Below are 11,674 nucleotides of genomic sequence, written 5' to 3'. Positions count from 1 at the left end.
TTCCAAAATGTTTCTTAAAAAGAACAGATAGAATTTAGGTCAGCAAGAAAATCCCAAAATGGAAATTTCTTACTAACCTCAAACTGTAGCCAGTGTATATGTGCCCTATCCCAGCCTAGTTCTTCAAACATGTACATCACTGCTGGCATCTACTTTTGACAGGTTCATATAAAGCTCCCCTCAAACATAAAACACTTTCAACAATACTGTTTAAATATCCAAGGCAATGCAGTTGCCACAGCTGACAAATGTCATATGTCCATCTGAAGATATACATGGTCTGCCAGTACAGACCTGTGCGTACAGGTAAATAACACACCCTTCCTCTCATGTACTGATTTGATGCTCATAAAAAAGATTACAGATGCTGTCCAGGCAAAAAATCAATGTAGTCTTTTAAATGGGCTTTTGCAGCCATAGATACTCCCAGAGGTAAAAATCTCTGCTGCTGAATGCCCTGAGACTCAGAGGTTGTCTCTGACTTCCCGAAACACAGTTACTTAAGAGTCATATTCTAGAGACCACAAAGGTTGCTCCCTGTCTCCTCCCAGTTCCTGGTCCCCAGCAACTGAGTGTAAAATGACACCTAGCTGGTTAATCGCTTGCAGCCAGGGCTCTCCACGGTCAGCTCAGAATCCAGCTCTTCCATCAAGCCCTTCACAACAGTGGCTGCTTCCCTATATGTGAGGCTGCCAAACCATGTAAACTCAAATGCCTTAATAAACCATAAACAGCCCTTCCTGCACCATCACCAACTGGATAAGGGTTAGCAAGGGTGGGTCAGTGGAGGCAGCCTGCCAACCTGTGTGACATTTTGGCCAGGGCACACCCCAGTGCTTTTATCCTTTTCATCTGTCTGGGGCTCCCTGACCTGTGTCATAGGTGTGATGATGAAAGGTGCACCTCTGATCAGTCCTGCAGCACTACAGTTTTGCTGTGCTCTGTGCAGCTCTCCATGCCCATGCTTCCCTGCTGTCTGCCCAGGGAGGGAGCAAATAAATGCCTTATGACTACACTACCATGCTGATGGGCCAGAAATTTACTAGCTACAAGAGAGTGTGTGTGTGTGAGAAATCCAGATGCCTATTAGCATATAGGAATTCTCTCTGATCTCCTTTTAGTAGCAGCCCTAAGGGAGGTTTTGGTTTACAAGCTGAAGTCTGTTCTTTGGTCATTGTTCCTCCTGAGCCCTGGGCTGGCTTTGGTCCCCATCCAACTGAAGAGCTTCCTTGCTAATAAAGGGGGGAAGCAAAGAGGGGGAGCTGCAAAGGGTTGAGCTAGAACACTTGCACACTCAAAGTCCTGTGTGGCACTTGGAGCACATCGGAACCACCCACGGATTAACCCTGGCAGCCCCTTGAGATGGGACTGTCTTACTAACCCTTGTTCACTGATGCTCCTCAGTGACAGGAAGGCATGGCAGAAAGACCAAGCCTTTTGCCTCTAGGCAAAGGAGACAAAATGGCAATGGAAAATCAGGGGTGAAGAGTCCTGGGGTAGCCAACCAGTACGGACACAGGTTCACTCTTGGGTACAGTAATTTCTGAAATCAGACACATTTCAGTTACTGCTTTTCTGTTCAGCCTTCCATTTTCCTAGCAACATTTGAGAATTAGATTTGTGAGACAGGCTCTGAATTCATTTTCTTAAAGTAACTTTTCTAGGGGTATTTTAGCTGTAATTCAGCAACAAACTATACTAGCTACATGCGGTTTAGTAACAGATTGAATACACTCCTGGGTGAAAGTATACCAAAATAACTCAGGACACTTGTGTGAGAAGGCAGAGGGCAGTTACTATGCTGTTACTAGCTTGCAAATTGAAGAAGACAATGGGAAAGAAAAAGTGGGATCTTCATTGCCAACACTGAATACAGCTCTCAACAGTTCCCTTTTGTTATTTTCAGAAACAAACAAAAGCTGATGAAAACAATCCCAGCACAGTTTGTCTCTTTAACAAAGATCAATGGTTAGAAAGAGTGAAAAAACCTATTCTGCAGTGCCATAAGGCAGATCCTACACAGATGATCAACCAACCATCTGTGCAGTCCCCGTTTCTCTGTGGCAAACTATTATAGCATGCAAAAGGCCTAGACCTAAACTTGAACACCTTATTTTTCAGGCTGTAGTGCACTGTAGAGCTCTGAAAAGAACACTGCTTCGGTGAGTACAGAACGTACACTTACACCTCAGCAAAGAGCAGTCTTGGCAGACTAAATGAGTCTTTGTTCCCTGGGCTTTGAATTGGATGGTCTCTAGCTATCTCACTGCACTTACGTAAAGCACATCCCTGTTACCTGTTACCCTCTGTGGCCTGGGATATGCTGCTTGGTGTTTCACCTTTCCATAACCAATAGACATCAAAACACTCAGTCATAAAGATGGACTGTGCCCCAAAGTGATAAAAGATAAACGTACCTGTCCACTCCTCTGGCAACATCACAGTTCTGTTCTGCTGGGTCCTGGGATGTCTTATGTCTCTCTGTTGTAGATATCAAATTTTCATTTTCTCAGTTCACAGGTCCTTTTCTTATCTTTCTGTGCTGATCTGAAACTTTCCTTACCTGTGACTACAATGTCCTCACCACAGCAAATATACAGGAGGTCTGGCTCAGGTTACTTTGTAAATACAATCACTACAGCCATCCCATGAAGAGGATCCATTGCAATGTCTTGGAGGCAGATGTCTTCAATATGATCTCAGGTCCAATGCAGGGCAGGCTCAGTATCACAGAGTGACCAGAATGCAGCTTTAGAGCCAGCTCCATTGTGCAGAAAAGGTTTCTTGCCCACTACAAGTGTTTCTAGTGGCATACAAAAGATCATCTCTGTAGTACTGGCTTGTCTTCTCTAATAGGTGATTGAAAGGCAATGAAATCAACCATGAAAATACAGTTTTCAATACATATGGAGTCAACAGTGTCTACACACTTGGAAAACTATACTACTTTGTGGTCTTACTGGCTGCCTATTACCTACATTAATTGTGACTTAGAGTAACAGCAAAAATTTGGATATAGTGCAAGGATGCAAATATGCCTTCTAATCCTTTAAAAATAACATCTATTATTTTTTACATTCAAAATCACTAGAAAATATTGGTCAAAAGCTGTATAAAATTACTATGTTTAGTAAAAGAACACCTGGACTTTCAGATCTCTGCTTTACCAGTATTTTCTTTTGCATACAGGGAATTAATTTAAAACCTGGTTAATTTTTTATGCAGTTCCAGAAGTGACAGATAGAAACAACAAAGCTCAGTGTCTCTTGTCCTCTCTTGAAGAGAGGCTTCAGATACAAATGCAAATCCTTTATCATGCAACAAGTCAACAGAGAAGAGATGAGACAGTTTACTCATTATGAAATAGATTGTCTTAGAAATGAATTCTGGTGTATCAACAAGAAATACAGCAAATGAAAACTGTTAATTAATGGCTGCCACTCTCTAAATGACAGTAATGCATTTGAGATGCCACTTACACCCATAATTTCAGAAAGAATATGGTATGGCACTTTGGATGTCACAGTGTTTCTAGGAAAGACCAATTTCCAAGATTAAAGATCTCAGTTACTTGGCTGCTTTTTAACACCCTTACATAGGGCTAGGTTTCTTAGAAAGATGCAGAGATGGTCTGAAGGCATTCAGCAAATGTTGGGCCCTTTCCAGTATTGGCCTATGATTTAATGGAAAATGCACTTAGGGATAAGGAGGTTTCTATCTAGTACAGAATAATGTTTCTTTACAGTTGTGGTTTATGGCAACCCATTCCTCCATGGCCCCGCCCCCATCCCCCCACCTCCCTCCATTATTGGTTTCCCACGTCCTGAAAACTTAGTGAACAGCTTTCAGGCAGAAACTCTGTCCCCTATGCTGGTTTATGCTGATACTATTAACTTAAACCAAGCAATACCAAGTGGTACCTTCTGAAGACACAGACTTATTTCTTCCCCTTTCAGGAGGGTTGTGATCTTTGTGCAGGGTGATATTCTTTGTCTCCCATTCTACTTAGTTGATTAGGCAAGATCATTGAATCATAGGATGGTTTGGGTTGGAAGGGACCTTAAAGATCATGTAGTTCCAACCCCCTACCATGGACAGGGACACCTTCCGTTAGACCATGATGCTCAGCGCTCCATCCAGCCTGGCCTTGGACATCCCCAGGGTTCCAGCATCCACGTTTTCCCTGGGCAACCTGTTCCAGCGCCCCACAAACCTCACAGTAAAGAATTTTTTCCTTATATCTAATCTAAACTTACTCTCTCTCAGTTTGAATCCATTCCTCCTTGTCCTGTCACGACATGATCTTGTAAAAAGTCACTTTTTGTCTTGTAGCCTCCCTTCAGGTACTGGAAGGCCCCAGTTAGGTCACCTCTAAGCTATCTCTTTTCCAGGCTGAACAAACCCAGTTCTCTCAGTCTGTCTTCACAGGAGAGGTGCTCTCTCCCTCTGATCATCTTGGTGTCCCTTCTCTGCACTCGCTCCAACAGGTCTCTGTTCTTCCTGTGCTGGGGACCCCAGAGTTGTACACAGCACTCCAGGTGGGGTCTCACCGGAGCAGAGCAGAGCAGAGGGGCAGAATCCCCTTCCTCACCCTGCTGCCTACACTGCTTTGGATGCAGCCCAGGATACAGTTGGCTCCCTGGGCTGTGAGTGCACATGGCTGGCTCATGTCCAGCCTCTCATCCACCAGCACCCCCAAGTCCTTCTCAGCAGGGCTGCTCTCAATCTGTTCATCCCCAGCCTGTGTTGCTACTGGGAGTTGTCCTGACCCAGGTGCAGCACCTTGTACTTGGCCTTGTTAAACCTCATGAGATTCCCATGGCCCCACTTCTTGAGTTTGTCCATGTCCCTCTGGATGGCATCCCATCCTTCACGTGTGATGGAAGAAAAGGAAGAAGATACCTCATTGCTGTCCACAGGGGCCAATACAGGAAATAATTAACATGTAGGCTTAGATGTGTTGCAGAAAGCAAAGTGGACTTCCTTTTTCTGGTCCGCCAACACTCAGCCATTTCTCACTAGCTGTTTAGATATTCATTCATCAGATTCAGAAATGAGGCATTATAATAATGTATTGTGGCCAGTGCATGTACATCACTTGATGAAAGAAACCAGCTGGGTCATATCAAACCAGATTTCCTGACATTTTTCAGGAAGGATTTCTTTTTTCTCCTGAAGTTATTATCCTCTTCAGGAAGCAGACAAAACAAAGATCTGCTGTGCAGCCAGGGGCAAATCTTACAGGATTTGTGCAATGCATGTAGTGTAATGACTGGGGAATGTCTTGGTAACCATGTTCTGGCCCTTTCTTGAAACAAAAAATTTGGCCTTTTGAAGTGCTGAAACACTCTTGCAGGTTGACTACATGCTTGGGAGAAATCCACTGTTTTCAAGGATTTGTAAGAAACTTCACTTGTGGGGGAAAGCAGTAGCAGACAGTCTGATTCACAAGAGACTGAAAGACATCCAGCTTGCAACAAGCTGCCTTGCATGGCACAATTTGACATCTGTCCCCTCAAAGGAGACTTGCTACAAAAATCTCTAAGTATGCTTCAGGATCTGAAGATCTCATTTAGATACTACCAAGCTAAGTGCTCTGTCATGCTAATCTGAAGAACTGGAAACAAACAAACAGAGCAAACAAAGAGAAACAAAATAAAAGAGACAGCAATAAAATCTCAGGAAAGTGTGGTGTGGCAGCAGTTACAATGTGCTGAATACATATTTTAAATTGTCTTCATTTTTATCAACTTTACCTGCCTTCAGCAAAAGCCCTCATTCAAAAGACTGGGCCAAAATTAGGCAGAAAGAGCCACCAATCTTTATTCCTAGATAATTTTCAAAAGAAAGTTTTACTACAGATATGAAGACATGAGTTTTGTAAGTCTGTGGATAAGAAAAAAAAATCCAGGCTGGTATCACAGACAAAATGTATTCCACACTGAATTTCTGGAATTAGAAATAGTGGAAAAAACACTTTCAGGAAGGCAATCCCAGTTTGAATGGGGGAAGCATTATGCAACTGGAAGCATGAGTAATGTAAGTAGTGGCACCAATGGGATGCCTACAACTTCCCAGTAGATTCACAGCTCTCCATCTGCACCTTGAAGAATGGTGTATCAAGATATCCTAGGTGTATTAAATATATTATATTAAATATATCTGGCACAGCATAACATTTTCAGAACATCATATAAATAAGGCAAAACCATTAGGTAACTCCTATACAATAATTACTGGAAACAGTGTGGAAAAAATCCCTTGTCATTTTTCTTCCCTAGACTCAGAAATAAACAGTTTTATAGTAGAACAAGGGAGTGATGACAGTCGAACATTTTGACTTGTCAGTCCAGAAACTTTTCAAAGACTCCCTCCTGATATTTGACATGATAATACTCAAGATATAGAGATCAGCTCAATAACCCCAAAATATTTTGGGGGGAGATTTTATGACTTTGGAACATAACTACACTGAGTACTGTAACTTGTCTCCCCTTTGTGTGGAGGAAGGAATCTACATTTTGCCATTGCTATAACTATGGTGAAATAATATTTTCTAAAATATTCTTGCAGGGGCACCAAATTGAACTAATATTCTGGGGTTGTCTTCTGTTGCACACCCCAGAGCAGCAGAAGGCAAAAGGCCAAATACAGTGTTGAAATTGCTTTTAGAGATAACAGCACCTCTTTCATCTGCCCTAAACAAATGATAAAAACTTTGTTAATAAAAGATGCATTTTTAACAGCCCCTAAATACTTAACAGCTGCATCAAATTTGGTCTTTTTAAGGCCAATTTGATCTGTTTGTCTGATAGGTCAGATAAAGAAGCCACTTCTTTTCAAAGAATATAAGATTTCTCAAGCTCACTGTGTGGACTTGTAAAGAAGAGGCCCTGTTAAGTATAGTCTTTTCCCTTGGGAACCACTATGATTCACTGAATACCACTGGCAAAGGCTTCATACCAGGGTCTCCACAGTGATCAGTGATTCTTTCCTTTTAATTCAAAACAGCAGTGAAAACTTCATTTCAATGAGGGCCAATAAAATCCTTTTTTGGTAAGGTAACAGAGGACACTCCTCAGGGCAGACTTGGTGTCATTTGTCACCTTCATTTCAGTGGAGCTGTTCTCTTGCATTACAACTGCAGAGGAAGACTCAGAATCCAACAACTTTGAGATCAGTCTGCATTTCCTAACTACTCATTTCTAAGTCAGCAGGAAAACTTCATTCTTTGAGAAAGGACAGCAGTGTTCTAAACTGGGAAGGAACAAGTTACCAGGTTCATTAAGACATGCTGTGGTGTGCACCTTAAGGGTGCTCTGCACTCGAGCTCTTTGGAAGACAAAGATGGCAAGAAGTTAAATGCATATGAATAAAATAACTTAAAAGCTTCAGTTAGTGGAAAGGTTTTTTTTCCATATTTCTGCGATTAACCATTTACAAGGATCACATTATGGATAACTTATATAGAGCAACCTATTTTCCTCCAAAATCACAATTTGTCTAGAGGTCAATCTTGGTGTCCTTTATGTTCTTCTAGAAGTTTCATCATTCTGAAAGGCTCTGCAATATATAGTGCCCACCCAGGTGAAAGCACTGACAAGTTGCATGTGACAACTTGGCATATGGCAGCAATAGACACTTTTCTTAAGAAAACTCTGCAGGATGAATTCTGGTGGAACATGGCACTGTCATGAAAGTAGCTTTGTCTTGGCTGTTCTAGTAGTCTGTACTGCAACTGTCAAAATAAAAAACCCACAAAGTCAGACTACAAGACCACCTAGGGCCAGCTCTTGTTGAACAGACGTCAACAGTCCACGCCTAACAGACAAGTTAAAAATCAGAAAAGCCCATTGTGAGACTTCCCCAGAACAGTCATTTGAAAAGTCTTAGAAACTTCCTTTTTTCAGTTTTAATATTTACTATGCCCTAACAGATTACTTTTTCATGGATTTGTCTACTTGTCTTTTTGAACCACATACCCTTTTTAGTATCCACATCTTGTAACAAGAAATTCCACGGTCAATTAAGTGGAAAAAAGTTAAAGTTGCCATCTCATTTCCCCCCCCCCCCAACTTTCTTTGTTTTTTTTTCTTTGAAACTTGTATCTGTTAGTTTCACTTGATGCTCCTACTTCTAGCGGGCATGATTGTGAACAACTTCTCCTTTTTTCAACTTCTCCCTTACACACTTCCTTGCTCATCTCTTTTCCAATTAACCACTTTCTGCATTAAGAGAACTATGAACGCTAAGCTGTTGGTATAAGCAATCTCAGTTCTATAAAGCTGAAAAAGGTTCTCCCAATGTTTGGTATAAACAAGGATGTCTCAGTTCTAGAAACATGAGGTTCTAGAAGGAAAGAGAGTCCAGTCCCAGATTTAAGTAAAGTTCAGAAGCTTCTTTTGGAAGAAACTTATGACAGAACCCCGGGAATAATGTGTTCAGAAAGGAAATAATTTGAAGAGGATCAATCAGCCATTTACTGCAACCAAAAAAATCCAACTATTTATACACCAGCAAATAGCCCATTCAGAATCAGTGAGCCTAGGATTATCAGCAAATATAAGAACTGACAGAGGAAAAAAGTCCTTGGCAGTTTTATCAAGTAAACCTTAAAAAATAAAACAGGAGCCAAACTACTTTTGTTTCCAGCAAATAATCCAGAATTACTGGAACTATTGTATTAGTACAATACAATAGTATTGTAAGGTACAGGCCTGAGAGAATGCATGCTGAGAATCCAAGTCTGTTCTGTAAAGTCATCTGTACATTAATGAGCTCCTCAGGTAAAGAAGAATGGTCTAGCACTGCCAGCCATTCAACTCCATGCATATAGAGAGTATCCATTGTGAGGGAAAGGCACAGCAGATTCCTACTAGTAAACAAAGGTCTTGATACCAAAACTTCCTTCCACAATGTGGAACCAGTATCAGAGATACACCTGTTGACCTTGCAGGCATCATAGTGAGGAGCATTTCCAGCAAATCATGATTGTCCAAAAACATACCTAGTCTTGAGAATAGAAATTTCAGTACATCTTGTTGGCATCCAAGACTAAGTGGTTTGTCTAGGGTCACAACATGATCTCCCACTGATGGCACTCACATGCCTTGTGAGACTGTTTTAAAGGTCAAGATAAAATATGTTAAAGGGAAACTTGATACTTCATGTATTGAGCGCAAGTCAGCTCTTCTGAAAGGAGAGAATCTTATATCCCTCCCCTTAATTTTTATGTTGTGGTATGCTCATTACCTAAACACAGCACAAAATGCTGTATGAACTCTTCATTACCTCAGCCTCCAGGACACTGATGTGCACATTACTCCTTTCGAGAGTAACAAGCCTGATTCTCTGTCACTAAAACAGGCTCTGTAATTTAGATGTGATACAAACACCACAGAAAAGGGGGATCCTTTGATTACATTATTCACTGTCACCACTAAAATAGATGCTGAATGATTTTGGGGCTTTCTACTGCTAATTTTCTTGCAGTGAAGAAGGACACTTTGATGGAACCATTGATGAATGCAGAGAAAAAATAAACCACACTTGAGGATCACACTGCAACTATTATATATCCAAAATGGTTTGCTATTCTAGTTCCCTCCCTTGTAGTAGAAAACACTTCCTGTAAAATGCCTTCTCTCCCAAGATGGGTGGGAAACAGTTCTACGCTTGCCCACTGAATCTGTTAATTGCAGCACTCAGAGGCTTATGGAAAGGACAGACACGGAGATAGCAGAGCTGCAAAGTGACAAAATATATGTTACCCTTCAGTACACCATGCACAAAGACATACAGACTCCAGGCTGAAGAACACAGGGAGGTGGAAAAAAAGAGGCTGGAATCACAGAATTTGTTCCTGATTCTCTATTGCACATGTTCCCAGTGTAACAGCATTTGTGTTCAGAGATGGGATCAGCAGATGCTCAAGACAAAGGAATACTGCTGTGTCCTTTCATGCTCTGGCTGAGCACATCCTGAGAATAAACAGGAATTCTAGGTCTAGGTGTTTGGCTTCAGGTAAAGGACCAGTCTTGATACTCCTGGGTTGGTTTTTTTAATTTGTCAGAAGCAAAGAAAAATTTTCTCAGGCAAAAGGATGAAAGTCTTCCCTGCTCCCGATGCTGACAAAGTTCATTCCCCCAAAACGAGGGTCTTAGACTGCCCTGTGCGTTTTCCTGAATATTTAAAAAATCTTAGAGATAGGATATTTAATATACTGATATTAAGCCATCACAGTTACAGATGTGGGGGTTGGCTACATCTAACATGCAATGCAAAGAAGTTCAGGAAAAATGTCTGTAACCACGTTCAAATCATTATCCCAAAATGAGTGGGTGCAAGACTGGCAAAGCTGACAAAACAATTCACCTGTGTTCATAGTAAGGCAGCACTAACTGGCAATTTTCTTGACAAAGATGTAAGAATGTTGCTTCTGACAATGATTCCTATAAGACAATCACCTTTCCTGAGCTAGCTAAATCTCTGCCCTCCAAACCTCTCTACAGTTTTCAGTGATGGCTGTGATAACCTGAACCAACAAACTAGAGAACAAAAGCAGAGATGAGAGTTCCACAAGGATGTATATTCTACAGCTACTCAGTCCTGTAGATAAAGCTCAGTGGAATAAGGATAGCTCAGATACATTGGGAGGAAGAAAGGAATGGAATTGTTATTCACGGAAGCTAAATCTTACCTGGAAATAGCCCCTCCAACCAAGCTGGAGGCGATAGCCAATACCACACATAGCAGAGTAGGCTGTGAGAAGACAGACCTAAGGTCTTGAAGCCCACAGCTGCTAAGAATGTGCACAAGTCTGAAGTAACAACTTCTGCAACTAAATTTTCAGTAATCATGAGCCAACAAAAATGTGAAGAAAGTGAACATGATCATGACTGGCTCATGAAAATGAAAGATAAGCTAATGAAGGGAACAGCTGCACCACAGAGCTGCATTTTGGACAAGTGAAGTATTCAATGTGTCATATGAGTGAGTGTACCAGAAATAGAAAAATGCATGTTCTGTCCTATAAATTCATGCCTGAAGCAAGTGATGGTGAAACTAATAAGGTATGAACATAATTATTTAAACTTCTTATAATTTATCTTGTCTTGAGTGACAGAAAATATGTGGAATCCAAGAGTGAACACACATACAATCATTTCAAGAGAAAACACCTTCTGTCTCTGATAAAGTTTCTTCTGTCAGCCCTTTGGGTTGATCACTATCTACTTGTCAACACATTAGAATGATCTCTTAATATTGACTGTACAAACTAGAAATGACAGGGGAATGTGGAGTAAGAAAAGAGATCAAACAGGATGTTGAATCCAGTCTCTGAAGACTCTGATACAAGCAACAGGAGATTTTTTACCTTTGAGAACTATCAATCACATCCTTTGCTGTTGGACAAGGCAGAAGTTGCAAAATACTGAGTTTTCCTTTAACCTGGCACCAACAAAGAGCCAGAGCTGAAGCTCCTTCCTGTTCATTTTAAGGATGGATGGATCTTCTCTCCAATACATTTTCCAGCTGCTGACATTGTTTTCTAACACAAGCAAACTAACTTTCATAGCACTAGGCAAATTTTAACTGGAGTGCTTCACCAAGACACTATTGTAACTGATAAGAGCCACCTGGGCCTCAGAGTTCAAGCTTGGGTCTGAAAACA

Source organism: Coloeus monedula (genome assembly GCF_965178545.1).
Source record: "Coloeus monedula genome assembly, chromosome: 6".
Lineage (NCBI taxonomy): Eukaryota > Metazoa > Chordata > Aves > Passeriformes > Corvidae > Coloeus > Coloeus monedula.
The sequence above is the reverse complement of the archived record's forward strand: the minus strand, read 5'-3'. Positions refer to the sequence as shown.